Source organism: Aspergillus saccharolyticus (genome assembly GCF_003184585.1).
Source record: "Aspergillus saccharolyticus JOP 1030-1 unplaced genomic scaffold BP01scaffold_23, whole genome shotgun sequence".
NCBI lineage: Eukaryota > Fungi > Ascomycota > Eurotiomycetes > Eurotiales > Aspergillaceae > Aspergillus > Aspergillus saccharolyticus.
Genome location: NW_020290633.1, coordinates 98,521 through 115,141, shown reverse-complemented (window position 1 = coordinate 115,141; position 16,621 = coordinate 98,521).

Genomic DNA, 16,621 nt, shown 5'->3' with positions numbered 1-16,621 from the left:
TCAACATGAAGGGTTAGTAGACGGAATTATGAGCAGCTCTTCCTCGCCTTTGAGGGCCCAGGCACCATCTCTAAAGTGTAAAAGCTTTCCGAGTAAGTAGAACTATAGGCTTTATTTAGAAAAGAGTAGAGTCCTGGTCTATTCTCCTGCTGCATCCTTGCCCCTGAATGACGCGCAAGTATTGCTTTGCACGGCTAGATGGACGGGGGAATGATGACTTTGTAGCAAAAGGGATAGCGATGTTTTCGTCTGCGTAAAGGATATAAGGGAGGGGTACATCTTGTGAAGCTGTTCTGAATTGGGGTTGGGTTGACATACACCTCTTCCTAGCAGGGTCTATCTGGATGAGTCCATTTAGGAAATCAATTGAATAAGCCTGGGAAGGCAGCAGTCTGGAAATTGCAGAAATCATCCTCGGAACCACAGCGTTCCATAGCCGAATCTTGCAAAGTCTATGCAGAGGTACAGCAAACAGTTGTTCCTCACTGGTGATGATACTAGGAGTGTCCGTGCTGGTGTCTCTTAACTTGGTCTGCGTGGTTGGGGTACTTAAGTTAATTATCTTTCAAACGACCCCATCTCCCTTCGTGATCCGTCGAGGGCGGGCTCGCTTGGTGTCATGACGATGTAACATTTTGCCTCTGGAAATCTTGATATACCCCATACTCAGTTACTGTGTACAGTAGAACGTGAGATGAAAGATCTACATGCCATTGTCATGGGGCTGATAAGATCTGCAAGTGGGATTGCAACGGTCTCGATACGGTATAGATTACCGGGTCCAACCCTTATCGTCTATAAGAAGACTTGCCAAGCCTATTAAACAACCCCTGTTACTCTAGAAACCTTTGAAAATCAATAAATAGAGGAATATCTATTAAAATTTACTCTGTTAATATATCAACAGACTTCCGAACTAGGAAATATATCAATAAATCTGTTAAAACAGTGGGTATTTGACACTATATCCAATGGTTATGTGTGTAATTCATTGGAATTATTCATTGATTACAGACCAGTTGATAATAATTATATTTATGTTGGGAACATCTCTAATACTATTTAGGGATATGGAACAGTCCTATTCCGTCCTACCTGCCCAAAGGGGAATAGTATTATTTTTGAATTGAAGGATGTTGTCTTTGTTCCTGGATTCCACCATAATATCATGTCAGGTTGGAAGGCTTAGGAAACCGGACTATTCTATAATGGGAAACGCGCCCTTTTGGAAACAGCTAATGGAACACCAGTCTGTTATATCAAGCCAATTCATGGGCTATATTTTATTTAATAGGAACTATCAGTCAAATCCTTAATAACCCTCAATTCAATAATTAAACAGCCAATCAGAACATCCGAAAAGCCCTATATTTTAAGTAGAACTATGAAAGAATAGTATAATAGGTTAGGACATCTAGGAGAAGAAGCCCTAAGACACCTTAGTTAAAAGACTCAGGGCATTCAATTAACTGATATTGAGCCAGAACCAATCCAGAAATGCCCTATCTGCCGAATCAGCTAATTAAATTGTCAGATTTCAAGACGGAAAATCAATCCAGGCACCAAGCCCTTTGAAACCCTATATTAGGACCTGATTTATATGACCACTGTATGGAATAAACAGAGATATATCAGTCATCTCTATTGTTTCTATTCAAAATTTCACTTAGGGCAAGTCCTAACTTCCAAGTCGGGTGTCTCACAGTTAATTATTGATATGATTATTCATATAATTAATCAATATAGAATCATGCCAAAGCAATTTTATTCAGATCAGGATAGGAATCTCAATACCTTTCTAATTTAGGCTAGCTCTAAGGGGATGATTATTAATTATTCATCTATTCACCAGCTTGAGTAGAATCCTTTCTCTGAGAGGGCTGGAGCCCTAATCACTTCTAAAATAAGATATTTATTGATTAATTCAGGCCTACCATTATTCATTTGGCCTGAAACCATGGAAACGGCTATATATATCCTAAATAGGATGCCAAACAAACAACTCGATTGGGAAACCCCCTATGGAACCATATGGAAAAGCCTTCTACAACGACCCTCATGGTTGCCAGAGAAGCCAGACCTTTTCTGTTTAAGGAAGTATGGATCACGTGCCTACACCCGGATCAGCAATCTACTAAAAGGGGATAAACTAGGGCCCAGAGCCCTTATTAGATTCCTTGTTGGATATAGAGCTTTAAATATCTGGCAAATATGGATTCCTACCCTTAACCAAGTAATATCTGCACGTGATGTCGTGTTTGACGAAGGGTCTAACTATAAATAAACTTCCGAATTAGGAAGTATATTAATAAAATAACAGCTCGCCCAGGTGATTGATTTAATCTAAATTAAATAGTTAGATATTGAATTAATTGATCAAGAACCACCTTCATCGGATGACTCAGAAATCGAGGATATCACTGAGCTGAAATCATATGATTCAGAGGAATTCTATAACCCAGAGGGACCCCATGACCCAGAGGAATCATATAACCATACAGAACCCTTGAAGGATATAGTTCTTGGTGATATACCTCCTACCCCTGAAGACTCACCGCCTGCCTCACCGCCCATGGTTCTTATTGATAATTCCACCATTAATCAAAAGGCTTTTGATGAAATTGATTTCCTTGATGTGGAACCAATCAGAGGATTGAAAAGACAGAGGTCTGAATCACCTGATCCAGACTATTCCCGAAAGAGACTAGTTCTCCAAGCTATTCAAACAATGGTCAACTGTATCAATAAAGGGGAAATCCCTACTATTGATAAATCCCAGCTTCCACCACCACCCACCAACTGGAGGGGATTAATGAGTCACCCCTATTCATCTCAATTTATTCAAGCTTCAAAGGTGGAACTCAATCAATTAGATGCCTTAGGCACCTGGATCACGTGTTCAACCCGTGATACAAAGGATAAGGAAGTCCTACCACTAAAATGGGTGTGGACCTACAAATTCGATGAAAAAGGTCAACTGGCTGGATTCAAGGCCCGGATATGTGTGCGGGGAGATTTGCAGACCCCTGATTGGTTGGAAACCCGCGCTAGTACGCTTGCGGCTAGATCCCTGAGGATTATCCTAGCCCTAATTGCAGTATTTGACCTGGAAACATGCCAATTAGACGCTGTTACCGCCTTCCTCAATAGCTCAATTGAGGAAAAGATCTATGTGGGCCCCCTTCCCGGATTAGGAAATAAACCAACAGTTTACCTATTACGGAAGGCCCTATATGGTCTAAGACGATCACCCCTCCTTTGGCAGAAGACCCTTAGGGCAAAGCTTGAAGCCCTAGGGCTCAGTCCTATTGAAGAGGATCAATGTGTCTATGTCAATGATTATCTGATTTTATTGATATTTGTGGATGACATGATCTGTGCATTCCACCAATCAAATCGAGGGAAATTCAATGAATTCAAGGAAAAATTGATGACGTCATTCAATATGAAGGACCTTGGTGAATCCACATCATTTTTGAATGTCCAGATATCACGTGATCGCCTAAACCGGAAGCTATGGATCAAGCAATCAATCTATATTGACAAAATTGTTAATAAATTTAATCTAGGGCATCTCAGAAGCCCTAAGTCTCCACTCCCAAGTGAGAAATTGACTAAGGACCCACTTTTCAAGGCCTCAGCTAATCAGATTCATGAATTTCAGCAAAAAGTAGGGTCAGCCCTATATCCTGCAGTTTGGACCAGGCCTGATATAGCCAAATCATGTCAACTGCTTGCAGAACACCTGACCAATCCAAGCCCTAAACATCTCAGGGCAGTGGACCACTTGATTTCCTATTTAGGAGGAACAAAGGACCTGGCTATTGAATATGGCCCTAGTCCTGATCAGGCAGTTTTCCATATGGCTAGTGATGCCAGCTTTGGTGATAATTTGGATCGCACTAGCTCAATGGGGTATATTGTTTACTTATTCAATGGGCCTATTGATTGGCTGAGTAAGAAACAACGCCATGTGACCCTATCCACCACTGAGGCTGAACTATTAGCCCTAACTGCTGCAGCTAAGTAACTGCTTTGGTGGAGACGATTTTTCAACTAAATAGGGTTTAACCCTGAACACTGTCTTTCTATATCATGTGACAACACCCAGACAGTCCAAATCCTGACTAGTCCCACCTTCCCTTTTCAGACTAGTCTGAAGCATGTGGATATTGCAAATCACTGGCTTAGACAGGAAGCCCTGAATAAGACTATTGATATTCATTGGGTTCCAACCAATGAAATGAAAGCTGATGGTCTGACTAAGCAGTTTGGGGGTCAGAAACACCAGCAATTCATCAACCAACTCAATATGGTAAGAACTTGATTATTTATCTTTTTTCTATTTCAGTAATATGTTTACCCGTCTGTTTACTCCAATTTTGATAGAACCACTGAGTTCTACAAAACTGCGGGGGTATGTCAGACTGGCAGCTCACCTGACTACCAAACCCTAGCCCTAATTCCTGGATTGAGCCATTTGAACCATTGTTCCAGCCCAATCCATCCTTGGCTAATTTACCCCTGCATTCTCACCCTGGATTCTCACCCCTGCATTCTGAATGTTTTGATTTCCTAATTAGGAAATCAATAAACAAAGGATTTTGGCTTAAATAGTCTGATTTGTTCAATGATTTCCTGAGGATCATCCCGAATCATCCTGAACCAGTTGATCAGATATGTATTGAAATCAGTGGCTTGTTTATTTCCTTATTCATTCTATCTTTGATTCTTTTGATTTTAATTATCTTTGACTTTGACCTTGTTTTGACTTCACTTCTATACTCAGTTTGTATGGAAAAGTGAAAGTTAAATAAAGCCCTAATTAATTCTATTTGAAAAGAACTGAAACTCCAACACTTGTTTTGTTTAATATAAGAATTTCTTTATATCTATATTAATAATTTTATTCTTTTCTCTGTAGAGTTCAAACAACACCTTATACATCTGGAGAAATTTTTTAGTAAATATAAAGAGATATATATAATACTATCTCCTAACAAGTTATTCCTAGCCTTCCCTTCCATCAAAATCCTTGGATAGAATATCAACATATTCAGAATGACTACTACCGACGCTAAGATAGCAGCTATTTTAAAGCTGCAATTCCCCAAAACATTGACCAAATTAAATTATTTCATCAGGCTGACAAATTGGCTGAGAGACTATGTTCCTTTTTATATAGAGGTAATTCATCCTTTACAATAAAGGAAGACCTTCCTGACCAAAGCTATTCCAGATAAGCTAGGCAAGACAGCAAGGCGAAACCAGATAATAAAGTCATTATTAACTAAACCGACTGAGCAGGAAATCCAGTCCTTTAAAGCCATTAAAGATATACTTCAGCAAAAACCAGTACTGGTACATTTCGACAAATCCTGAATACTCTATATAGATATCAACACGTCTAAGCAAAGAGGGACAGGAGTTATACTTTTCTATATATTATTAGATGACCCCTCAAGCCTAAAATATTAATCAAAGTAGGTACCAACAGAGGTACCCTCTATAAATATAATACAGCTAATCCTTTTTCTCAGTAGAGAATTAAGCACCGCAGAGCGAAATTACTAGCTGACAGAGTTGGAAATATCTAGACTTTTATAGATAGTAAGGAAATACCGGCATCTTATCTAAGTAGTATAAAAAACAGTGGTCTATACAGATCATTAGGTAATTAAACCCCTTCTAGAGCAAATCTTATTAATCTCTATGTCAACAACCTATTTAAACCTTTACCTTATCCGGGCAGTATAGTACTTACAGCAATTCCAGCTCCTAGTAGTCTATAAGCCAGGAAAATTATATATTATACCAGATATACTTTCCAGGTTGCTATCTTTTACTATAGAAATAACTAATAATAATAACTTTTATCTTAATATACTGTAGAGTAAATCTATAATCTTATTAGTCTATCTTACTAATAACTTTAAACAAAGAGTAAGGGATACCTACCCTGATGATAAGAAATAGTCAAAAATCATAGATCAGATCAAGAAGAATAATAAAGCTGAGGCTTTAGTTGATTTACTCTTCTATATAGAAGACGGGTTGCTCTTCAACTCTCAGAATTTGCTTTATATATTATTGGTTATACTCAAGGAAACCCTTGAGGACGCCCATGATATACTCAGTCATCCCAGTGAGGACCACACCATTAAAAATCTCTACAGCTTGACCTTTCCCCATTGCTGATACTAAGTTAAGCAGTACATTACTTACTGCTATAAATATAATAATAAGGAAGTACCTAGATACTACCCCTACAGACGACTACAATCTATTTTATCGCCCCTGATATTATTTCATACACTAACGATTAATATCATTACTGCCCTGCCGGACAGCGGAGGCGACAAAGACTATAATACAGTACTTATAGTAATATATAAATATATAAAAAGAATTACTATTATCCCTAGTCGTTACGACTGGGATACTATATAATAGGCTGGACTCTTCCTTGAGAGACTTATACTTAGAGACTAGAGTATTCCCAAAGTCCTTATTAGTAATAGGGATTCTAAATTCCTATCTGAATTATAGATAGTGTTATTCACCCTGTTAGGTACAAAACAACACTTCACAATAGTAAGCCACGCCCAGGCTGATAGCTAAAGTAAAAGAACAAACCAGACAGTGGAGATCTTTCTTCACTACGCGATAGTATTACTTATAGATATAGTGGATTAGCCAAAATTGCTTCTGCAGATGCAAGCGACTTTAAATATTTATAAAAATACCTCGACTCATTCCTCCCCACACATTCTTATATATGGCATGGAATTGCTGACCACATTAAATCTCAGTATATCTATACAATCCGAAGATTATCCCCAAAATTTCTCTGCAAGAACAACTGTCTTTGAAGCTTTGCAGATTACTTAGATAAATATAAAGTATTAATATAATACCTGATACTAAGATATAGTCTTCTAGAAAGATGATTTAGTAAAGCTTCGCCTACACCAGGGCTATAAGATATTAGTAATCCTAAAGAAGAAGCTCGACAACACCTTTACTGGGCTATTTAAAGTCCTTAAGAAAAAGTCTATATTAGTATATTATCTAAAACTACCACCAGGATCTTGTATTCATCTAGTTATCAGTATAACTCATCTTAAATCTTACCTATAATAGTCAATAAACACCCTAATCCTCCAAAGAGACCTATTTAAATATATACTACCTGAACCTAAATCTATTACAGATGACTTATACAAAATTAAAGCTCTTCTTAGTTACTACTTCTGTAATACTTATTTTAAGTATCTAGTTAAATAGCTGGGATACAGCAACAAACATAATACTTAGTATAAGGAAGCCGACTTGCAGGACGCACAGGAGTTAGTTAATAATTACGACCAACGTCACCCCCAATCAGAGCCTACAGGAAAGATAACACACCGCCGTAGTCGCCAGTGATAATAGGTATTACTCTTATTTTTATCTTATCTTTAATACTTCTTACTACTACTATACTTCTTAATATCTTTACTATTTCTTATCAGTCCTCTATACTATTATCTTTTACTTACTCTACTACATCTCTATTATCTTATTAAATATATACTACTTTTCTTACTCCCTAATGTCTCTATATATTTATCGAAACAAAAAGAAGTAGAAGCTATCCCCTTATATATAAAACTAATACTATCGAGTCAAGAGTATTACCCGCAGCCTTGGGCTATCTCTAAGTAATACAAACACAGCTTTAGGTTACTAAGCACTACCTTACTTGTGCCCCCAGACTATTAGTAATTCCAGTTCAGACTTTGAATCGGCATAATACTATACTTCAGAAGATAAAATACTCCTTACCCTAATTCCTTAGTCACCCCAAACCGACAAGATGGGTCCTAGAGCAAAAAGAGCTAAGATAGACAAGACTAAGAATAATAATAAAGACAAAGAAAGTAATAACAAGACTAAGAAGCTTATCCCTAGTATTAACCCTAACTACTATGATTTTAATATTAATAAAGAGACATCACTACTACATTTCATTAATATCAATAGTATAATATCCACAAACAAACTCCCTAACAACTTCCCACCCCCAGAAGAAGCCCTAGTATTCAAAGAATCTAAGCTTCCCCGATTCTTAGTAAGATGGATTCAGGGCCGACACAACTTATATCAAAACACCATGGTGTATAATAATTCTATTATCTATATCTATATACAAGGACAGATTTGGGTAAACCTCTATTGTATAGTTAATCACAGCAGCACAAATATAACTGCCTACGAACTAAATAAATACCAACGACTTCCTGCATTCAATACAGAGATGGATATTAACAGAAAGTTGCTAGAGGTTATAAAATAATTCTATAATAACTTCAAACAGGCACTACAGGTATTCACTGAGGCAGTCTTATAATAGCAAGTATTAATTATTAACTAGGAAGAAGAAGTTCTTAAAGTAACTCTTAATCTTCTGGAAGATTAGATTAATAAAATAAAAATAATTACCTTAGTATAAAATCTTAATGTCTGGTAAATAGAACTTTTACTAATACCGATAAAGACTATATTATATAATTAGGTAAATAAATCCATCGAGAAGATCAAGACAAAGTACTATATAATTCCTAGGGTATATATCTACTCTGCTCGTCTCGAAGTGCTAGAGAAGCACCTTACTGAACTTGAGTAAGTTATCATCTATAAATCCGCGTAAGATAATGATTCTAACTTAAATAAATTTATTTATCCCTCCTTTAATAATAATAGTAATAATATAAAGATAAACTTTACTAATAAAGAACTTAATCCTAAACTCTTGTCTAAATAGATCTAAGACTATTATCTAATATAGAAGATATCAACCCTTACAGTGACCAAGAAGTCGTTCGCAGCAATATATAGACTAACTGTATATAATATTAAAACGGCGGATGCAGCGAACAGTCTACTTCAGCACAGATATAGGCGTAATAATCTACTTGCTGAGGGCCATACTTAGGGCCCACCGGCTATAGTATTGGAGAGATATCTTGCTAGCAAGGAAATCCCGATTTCGATAATCTTGATAGATAAGGCCTATGCCTTCCTTAGTATCATAGAGATGTGGATATTCAGCTGTTATAACACAACTTTTGTCAACAAACTATTCTATAAATAGCTATTACCAGAATATCTTCGCCGATGTTTAAATAAGATCTTAAATTAATTCTACTATATTACTGTTTTCTACCCTTTCTGACTTCGTTCAGCGGTCTGGTACTGTTTCCCTTTGATCTTTACTATTAATACTATGCCTATCTTTGTTATTATCAGTCTTACATTTTCCACAGTAGTAGTTTTGCTTTACTTTTTCTTTTTCTTTTTCTTTATGGTTATCGCAGACTTATCTGTCCGGAGGGGGAGAGTGTCGCCATTTCCCTATTAGGCGACTTCCCGTCCTCGCTGGTCGCCCCCATATCTCAGCGCGACTAGGTAGATAGCAATGAACAACCATCTTTGACCCCATGAATGATCCTCGCTATTAGCGACCCCCTAGGGACGGACAACACTAAGAGTCTATAGAGACACCTTGACTATAATAATATATCCTAGAAATTTAATATAAAGTTGATAGAAGAAGTACTTTAAGAATTTAGTATAGAATTAAGTTTCTTAAAGTCTTTTAAGTATTTAATAGATATATTTTATATAGAAGTCTTTATCTAATAAAAAGATAAGGATATTATTTAGATATACTATATAAAAATTATTAAGAAGTCCACAAAGTATAGTACATATATAGTTTTAAAAAATTACTAGAATATTAGTTAATCTAAATAATATAACTATATATTTAAGATAATTATATTTTATATAGAATATTATCTTCCTTTTATCTTCTTTAATATAGATTCAGTAGTAGATATCTTTAATATTAATTTTAGAAAAGTATTTACTTCTAGAAATCCTATCTAGAATGTGGTGGTTTCGTTTATCCCGAATTCTGCCGTCTGTATCCGCCTTCGGGCATTATCTCGACGGAGTCATCTTCCGTCTTCTCCCATGAACAACCACATCATCATAATGATTTTGCCTCCTGACTGATTCTGCTACGAACCATAACATATGGTAGCATGTCCCATGACAATCCAGTGTCTTACACCACTATGGAATAAGTCGTCTACGACATCTTTTCTAGATGTTTATTTATTATTTGTTGCTGCTGGGAAATCTATTGATCTTCTTACTGTTCTACTTCTTACTATCCTGTGTATCTTGAGATTCCTAATTGTATTAATTATATCCTGTCTTCTTTCCCCGTCTTTCTTATTTGTCTTTATAGATCACTGGGTTCTGCCAAGTCCTTGCCCTGTCTTGTGATTCGCTCATCTAATTTATATATAAGTTATTCTTACTAAATTTGTATCTTATGTCTTCTACTGATCTTTACTACTCTATATTATCTAATCTCTGTATCTTAATATTATTAACTATTTATTCTCTAACTTACTGGTTATTATTTTTTACTACTATTTATTTGGATTTATTTCTAGTAAGAGGTCTTGCTGTTCTTGTCTTCAGTATCTTCTGTTATTTATACAGATCATATTCTGAATATTGTCTAAAGTAGTGTATTAAATCATCAACTTCTATAAAAAACTCTTAGATTATAATTATTAAAACTATATAGACTATGATATTCTTACTTATATATTTTATATTACTTTAGTTATATCTATTCTAGTTTTATTTAAATACTTTATCTATTCTTCTTCCTAGGATCTTGATAAGTCTATTTTATATAAAGCTCTTTTATTATTTATTAAGTAGATTAAATATCTATTATCTACTAATTTATATATCTAGTAGTAGACAGAATTATTATTACTTTTAGATAATTTTATTAAACTAGTATATCTCTTAGGATATGTTTGTTCTAGATCCTCTTCTATCTTATTGTCTAGTACTGTTACCCCTACAGATATACTGAGACTTGTTAATAATTTAGATATAGATATATTAGTCCTAAAACTAACTAAATTAACTACTCTAATAGCCTCTATACTAAGTCCTATTACAGATAAGCAAGCTGAGGATCCTGTCACATCTGAATATCTATATCTGAATATTACTGTATCAGAGTCTTCCACCCCTTAGACTATCAGACATTTCCAGAGTATAAATATATCTTATATATCTTTTTTTATATTATATAGTCCTTCTTTTTTCTCTTTAAACAGATCTATATATACTATATTACTATCTAGTATTTTCTCTGATATTTACTAACTTCCAGAATTGGTGTATAGTAATATTAAATATTCTGACTACTTATTTTATAATATTAACTATTCTAACTAATTTAATCTACTTAATCTTCCTATATCAGCTTTATTTCTTATTTATATATTTACTGGAGTCAAAACACCTATCCTGTCTACTAATACTAAGACACCTATAGTTAATCCTATTCTACTACAAGTACTAAGGCAGTGAAAAATATGTCTAGTCACTAACAAGATGTCTAGTAGTACTAGTACTAGAGTTGGATCTAGTGGCTTATCTAATTCTTCTCTATCAGATCTATTAGTAAGGATACAGCAGATACTGGAAAGAATAGATAATTAAATAAGAATATTTAAAACTTATCTTAACTAAGCTAATTAAGTAAACTAAATAGCTTAAATAAATAGTTATTAAAATACTTCTATCTAATCTATAGTTGACTAGAATAAAAGAATCTTCTATATTAAAGATATAAAGCCTAAGAATATTAACTTCTTCTATTTTAATATAGAAGATAACAAAAGTATAAAATAGATAGAATATAATATATTCTATAAGGATATGAATATCTTTCTGGATTGTATATATAATATAGTCAAATACTAAGATAAAGTAGTAGTTAAATCTAACTTATAGACCTATCTTTATAGGACTGTACTAAATTAGTTTATATCTAGTCTTACTAAGCTGGAGAAGAGTATAATTATTAATATATTTCTAGAAGTAGAATAAATAAAAGCTCTGAGAGAATATTTTTATTCTAATATATCTATAGCTCTGATTTATCTTAATTAAATAAAGTATGGTTTTACTGATATTAATACTAAGCTGATTAGTTAATTTATACAAGATATAATCCATCTAGCTTATACTATAAGAATAGATAATTCCTATAACCAACTTCTATATTTATAGAATTAGATTAATCCTTATCTGCAGGTCATATTGACCAAACTAACTGAGCAAACTACTATTAGTATATTTCTATATATATTAGATGATTAGTAGTAAGAATAGGAAGACCTAGTAAGAGTAACTACTTAATACAATAGTTACTTCTATTAAGATAGTAATACTTCTCTATATAATACTTAAGAACTCTATAACTAAGGATTCTGTAATCCCTAAGGATATAATTCCTAAGAATATAATAATAGACTCTTTAAGAGATATAATATCTACTAATCTAACTACTAGAATAATTACTAGAATAACTATTATTAAAGTAATACTAATAACTACTAAAGATATCTATACCAGAACCGCCCATGGCAGACAAGACAATGGAGCCGTGACTGGCGCCTGTATAATCAAGATGATCAGTAGTAATACGGCTCACAGCAAGGTCGGCAGGGTCAGAGCCAACAAATACATAATGGTGGCATGAATTGTTAACCTTGAGATTATCAAAACTAGAATTAAAACGCGTATTATTCTAGAAGCTAAGATAACTAAGGATAAAATATTTGTAACTATAATTATACTAATTAAAGTAATAATTATTATACTAGATAGTATAGTACTTATACAGCTATAACTAATCTAAGAGTACTGGAAGAACTGAATCAAGACCAAAATAACTAGTATAGATACTATAGTAATAAATATCAGGAGTAATATATAGATTCCTATGATTACCCCTATTATAAGTAAAACATCTATAATTAATATAATAATTACTTCTATAATAATAGCTATGAAAATAAAGAGTATAATATCTATATTACTAAGAATATTATATTTAAAGATACTAATAGTCTTTTTATATTATTATCTTTTTCTATTCCTTGTTATAACTATAATATATCTTTTAAATTAAATAATAGACTCTATAAATATATTAATATTTGCAATGCGTCCCTAATATCAATTGAACTGGTTAAGCTGTGTACTAATCTAAGTAAATATAATAGAATTATTATATCTAATTACTATAGTAAGGAGATTTCTGGTAATAAGAGTGGTTCTATCTTATATTTATGTAGTTGATACGTTGGGCCCGAAGCCCTCTTTTAGACGCCGAGGCGTCAAGACATTATGACCATGCGAAGTTGTTGTTCATTATTCTCCCCGCTACGCGAGATCTTAAATACAGGATACAGGAAGGACAAGGAAGGAAAGAAGAGTTATCAGTCTAAAAGGAAGGATTATTATAAGATAGGAGAAGAAAAGATATTAGTCTAGTTAAGAGTTCTCTGATGAGTAGTCTTCTTATTGAATTATAATATCCTTGTTATAATTTACTATAGAAGTTTATTAGAATAATATAAGTTATTATTATTATTATTATTATTATTATTATTATTATGGTCATTGTCTTTTGTAAAGATGTGCTTATAATGAGTATCTTCAACAAAGTTGCCCTTAGGGATAAGGTGGAAGTCAGTAGTATTCTTATTATTATCCAGTACGGTTGTATTCTTATATTACTGGAGGAGTAAGGTGGTTGTATACTCCTCTGGAGATATATCTATATTCTTCTATTCTTTATCCGCAATATTCTTGAGAGTATCTTTAAGGAAATCAATAAGAAGTATAAACTCTGAGTATAGCTTAGTAGCTTAAAGTAATCCTGTCTATCTGGTCGAGTGCAGTGATAGCTATTGTAGGGTTCAGGGTGAGGATATAATAGTTCTCTATAAAGATAGTATCCTATTATCTTTTATTCTTCTTATTAGCTTCGAGTACTAGATTGATAATATCTATATTGGATTAGTTCTGATTAATATAATAGTAAAGATGATTATAATTATAGTTAGATTGAAGTCTAAGAACTAGGGCGCTATACTATTCAGATGTGAATTTATCTGAGGATTTGAAGTTATCAACTCTATCTTAGGTAATATTATCTAGATTCTAATATCTAATATTTTTCTAGAATATCATCTTATTAGTCTTTCTCTTTATAAATCTTGAATATTTACTTAAGATAGAAGCTAAGAGTACTATTATCTTCCTCTTTATAGTAGCTGGTTTTGGTAGACTGAGCCTAATACTGATCTTCTGCGACGTCTGTTTGTAGTCTGGTTTTGGTGGTCCGAGTCTGATCCCTATCTTCTGTATAGATGGGTTTGTCTCTGGAGTGGGTGTGTAAAGTATTTAGGAGATTATCTCAAAAATCTTCTAGACACCGGTCTCAACTATTTCCTTGATGTGTTTGGGCAGAGACATCGCTGGGGTCTTAGGTGTCTTAGATACTTTAGAATAGAGGGTGCAGTCGACGGGCAGCTTTGGAACTAATAGAATAGGATTATCTTCCTAACTATCTAGATCCGTGTCTGGTCTGGGACTGAGCAGTTGATCACCATTATTCTGAGAAATATAGGTATTTAGTGTATTGACTAATAATTTCAGAGAAATCTGATTCAGCAGTAGTAGAAGAATAGTTTTTTTATTGTTCTTATTATAAGTATAAAGTATTATAAGATTATTATTATAAGGATACTATATATTAGTTTTACTTTAACTCATCCAGTTCGGCTCAGTTTGATTAAAATAGTTGACGGTATTATAACCTATTATAGTAATAAATATTTATATCTTATTAGTAACCTTGTAGATATCCTTAGACTAAGTAAGATAGTATCCCACCTATATACTATTCTTTGGTAAGCTGTTGGTCTTTGTCTCTTACTGTCCTGCCAAAAGCTATAAATACCAGGAGCAAGCAGTGTCTCCACAGAGGATGTATCCCCCTTGTATAATAGGATACTACCAGAGACTATGGGCATAGATTAAGATAGTTTCGCTGATTAGGACTCTATCTACATAAAGTAGACTCTTATAAGCAAAGTCGGCGTTATACTTTACTTATTTAGTAGTAGAGAGGAGCTTAAACATGAGGTAAATAAGCCAGTTAGATAGATACATATTATATGATAATCATCCCAAGATAATAGGATCCCAATACCCGACTACTAAGGGTCTTTATACCCATGTGATTTATTTGTATTCTACCTGCTTGTTCTTATTATTCTTTATTTTTCTCGGTACGGGTGTGACTGGGTTGTAGTTACTAAGTATCTATATTCTAGTATAGGTAGTCTTCTGGTTGGCTAGAGAATACTGTCTTTATAATCCTGGTAGTATATTCTTAAGAAAGGCGGTAATTTTGGGAATAAAGAAAAAGTCAGGTATAATAGTATCTAGTAAGTAAGATTTATAGTATTTAGAGTATATAATAGTATATTAAGAAAGAGGAATAAGTAAATATTTATAAAGAATAAAATAGGAATATAAAGTATTAAAGAAGAGGATATCTAAATAGTAGTTAAGAGTAAAGAGGATGAGAGGATAGATAAGAAGAAGATATATTAGGAAAGAGTAGTATTACTTAGTGAATAGAGGGGCGTGAGTATGCTCCCAGTGAATGATTACTAGGTGATTAGACACTGTGCCTGTGGTCTCAGTGAATAATTACCGGGCAGATTAGATAGTTTGCTTGAAATCACGTATCAAGTCCGCTGTATTAATATCTGCTTCATTGACCCATTCATCTGCCTCAGGACTGTATCTGGTATAGTAGATCAGATACTTAGTTACTCTTATACCATCTCGTCTTGGCCTTCCCTGTACTGGTCTGCTTGTAAGAATATGATTAATCTTATATCTAGTACTATCTTCACTGTTTCGCCCATCTTTCTGTATAGAAGAAGGCGCGGAGTATTAGTGATTATAAGAATCTTCTATTTTAGGTGTTAGCTCCAGCTGAGCCACTAAAATAATAGAATAGATTTGCCAGTTTAGTGGAATTTCAAGATAATATACTAGCCTGCCAACTCTTTCCAAGACACACAATGGACCCGCGTATTAGAAGTTCAGCTTATCTTTAATCACCTTCAGCTTAGCTCTTGCTCATTAGGAGGCTATATCCCTTGTAAAGTCTAAGATAAACACTATCTCTAACATTAAATTCTATAGGCTGATGATTCCTGTTGTAGATATATTTTATCTAAATAGCTATAAACTTGTATACTTCTTCAGTATCTAATCAGAATTTGAAACGTTGTCCTGCAAGCAAGCATCTAGCCCATGTCCAGGGGTTGCCTAGAGACATGCTATATATAAGATTATATAGGCTTGTCTTTATAATTAAGCTAAGTAAACTATTAATCTAGCTGATAATTTGAGGTAGAAACTATGTCCAGTAGGTATAGTAATCTTATATATATATATATCAGAGTATTATTTTAACAGTTTGGTTTATCCTCTCTATCTATCCGTCTGTCTGTAGATAATATATAGTAGAATAGTACCATCGTGTGTTCAGCTTCTTGAATATACTAGACCAGAAACTGCTAAGAAATCGAGTATCTTAATTAGATATAAAGATATATAGTAGTCCCTAGTCATATTCTTAAAGATATAATACTAGTTA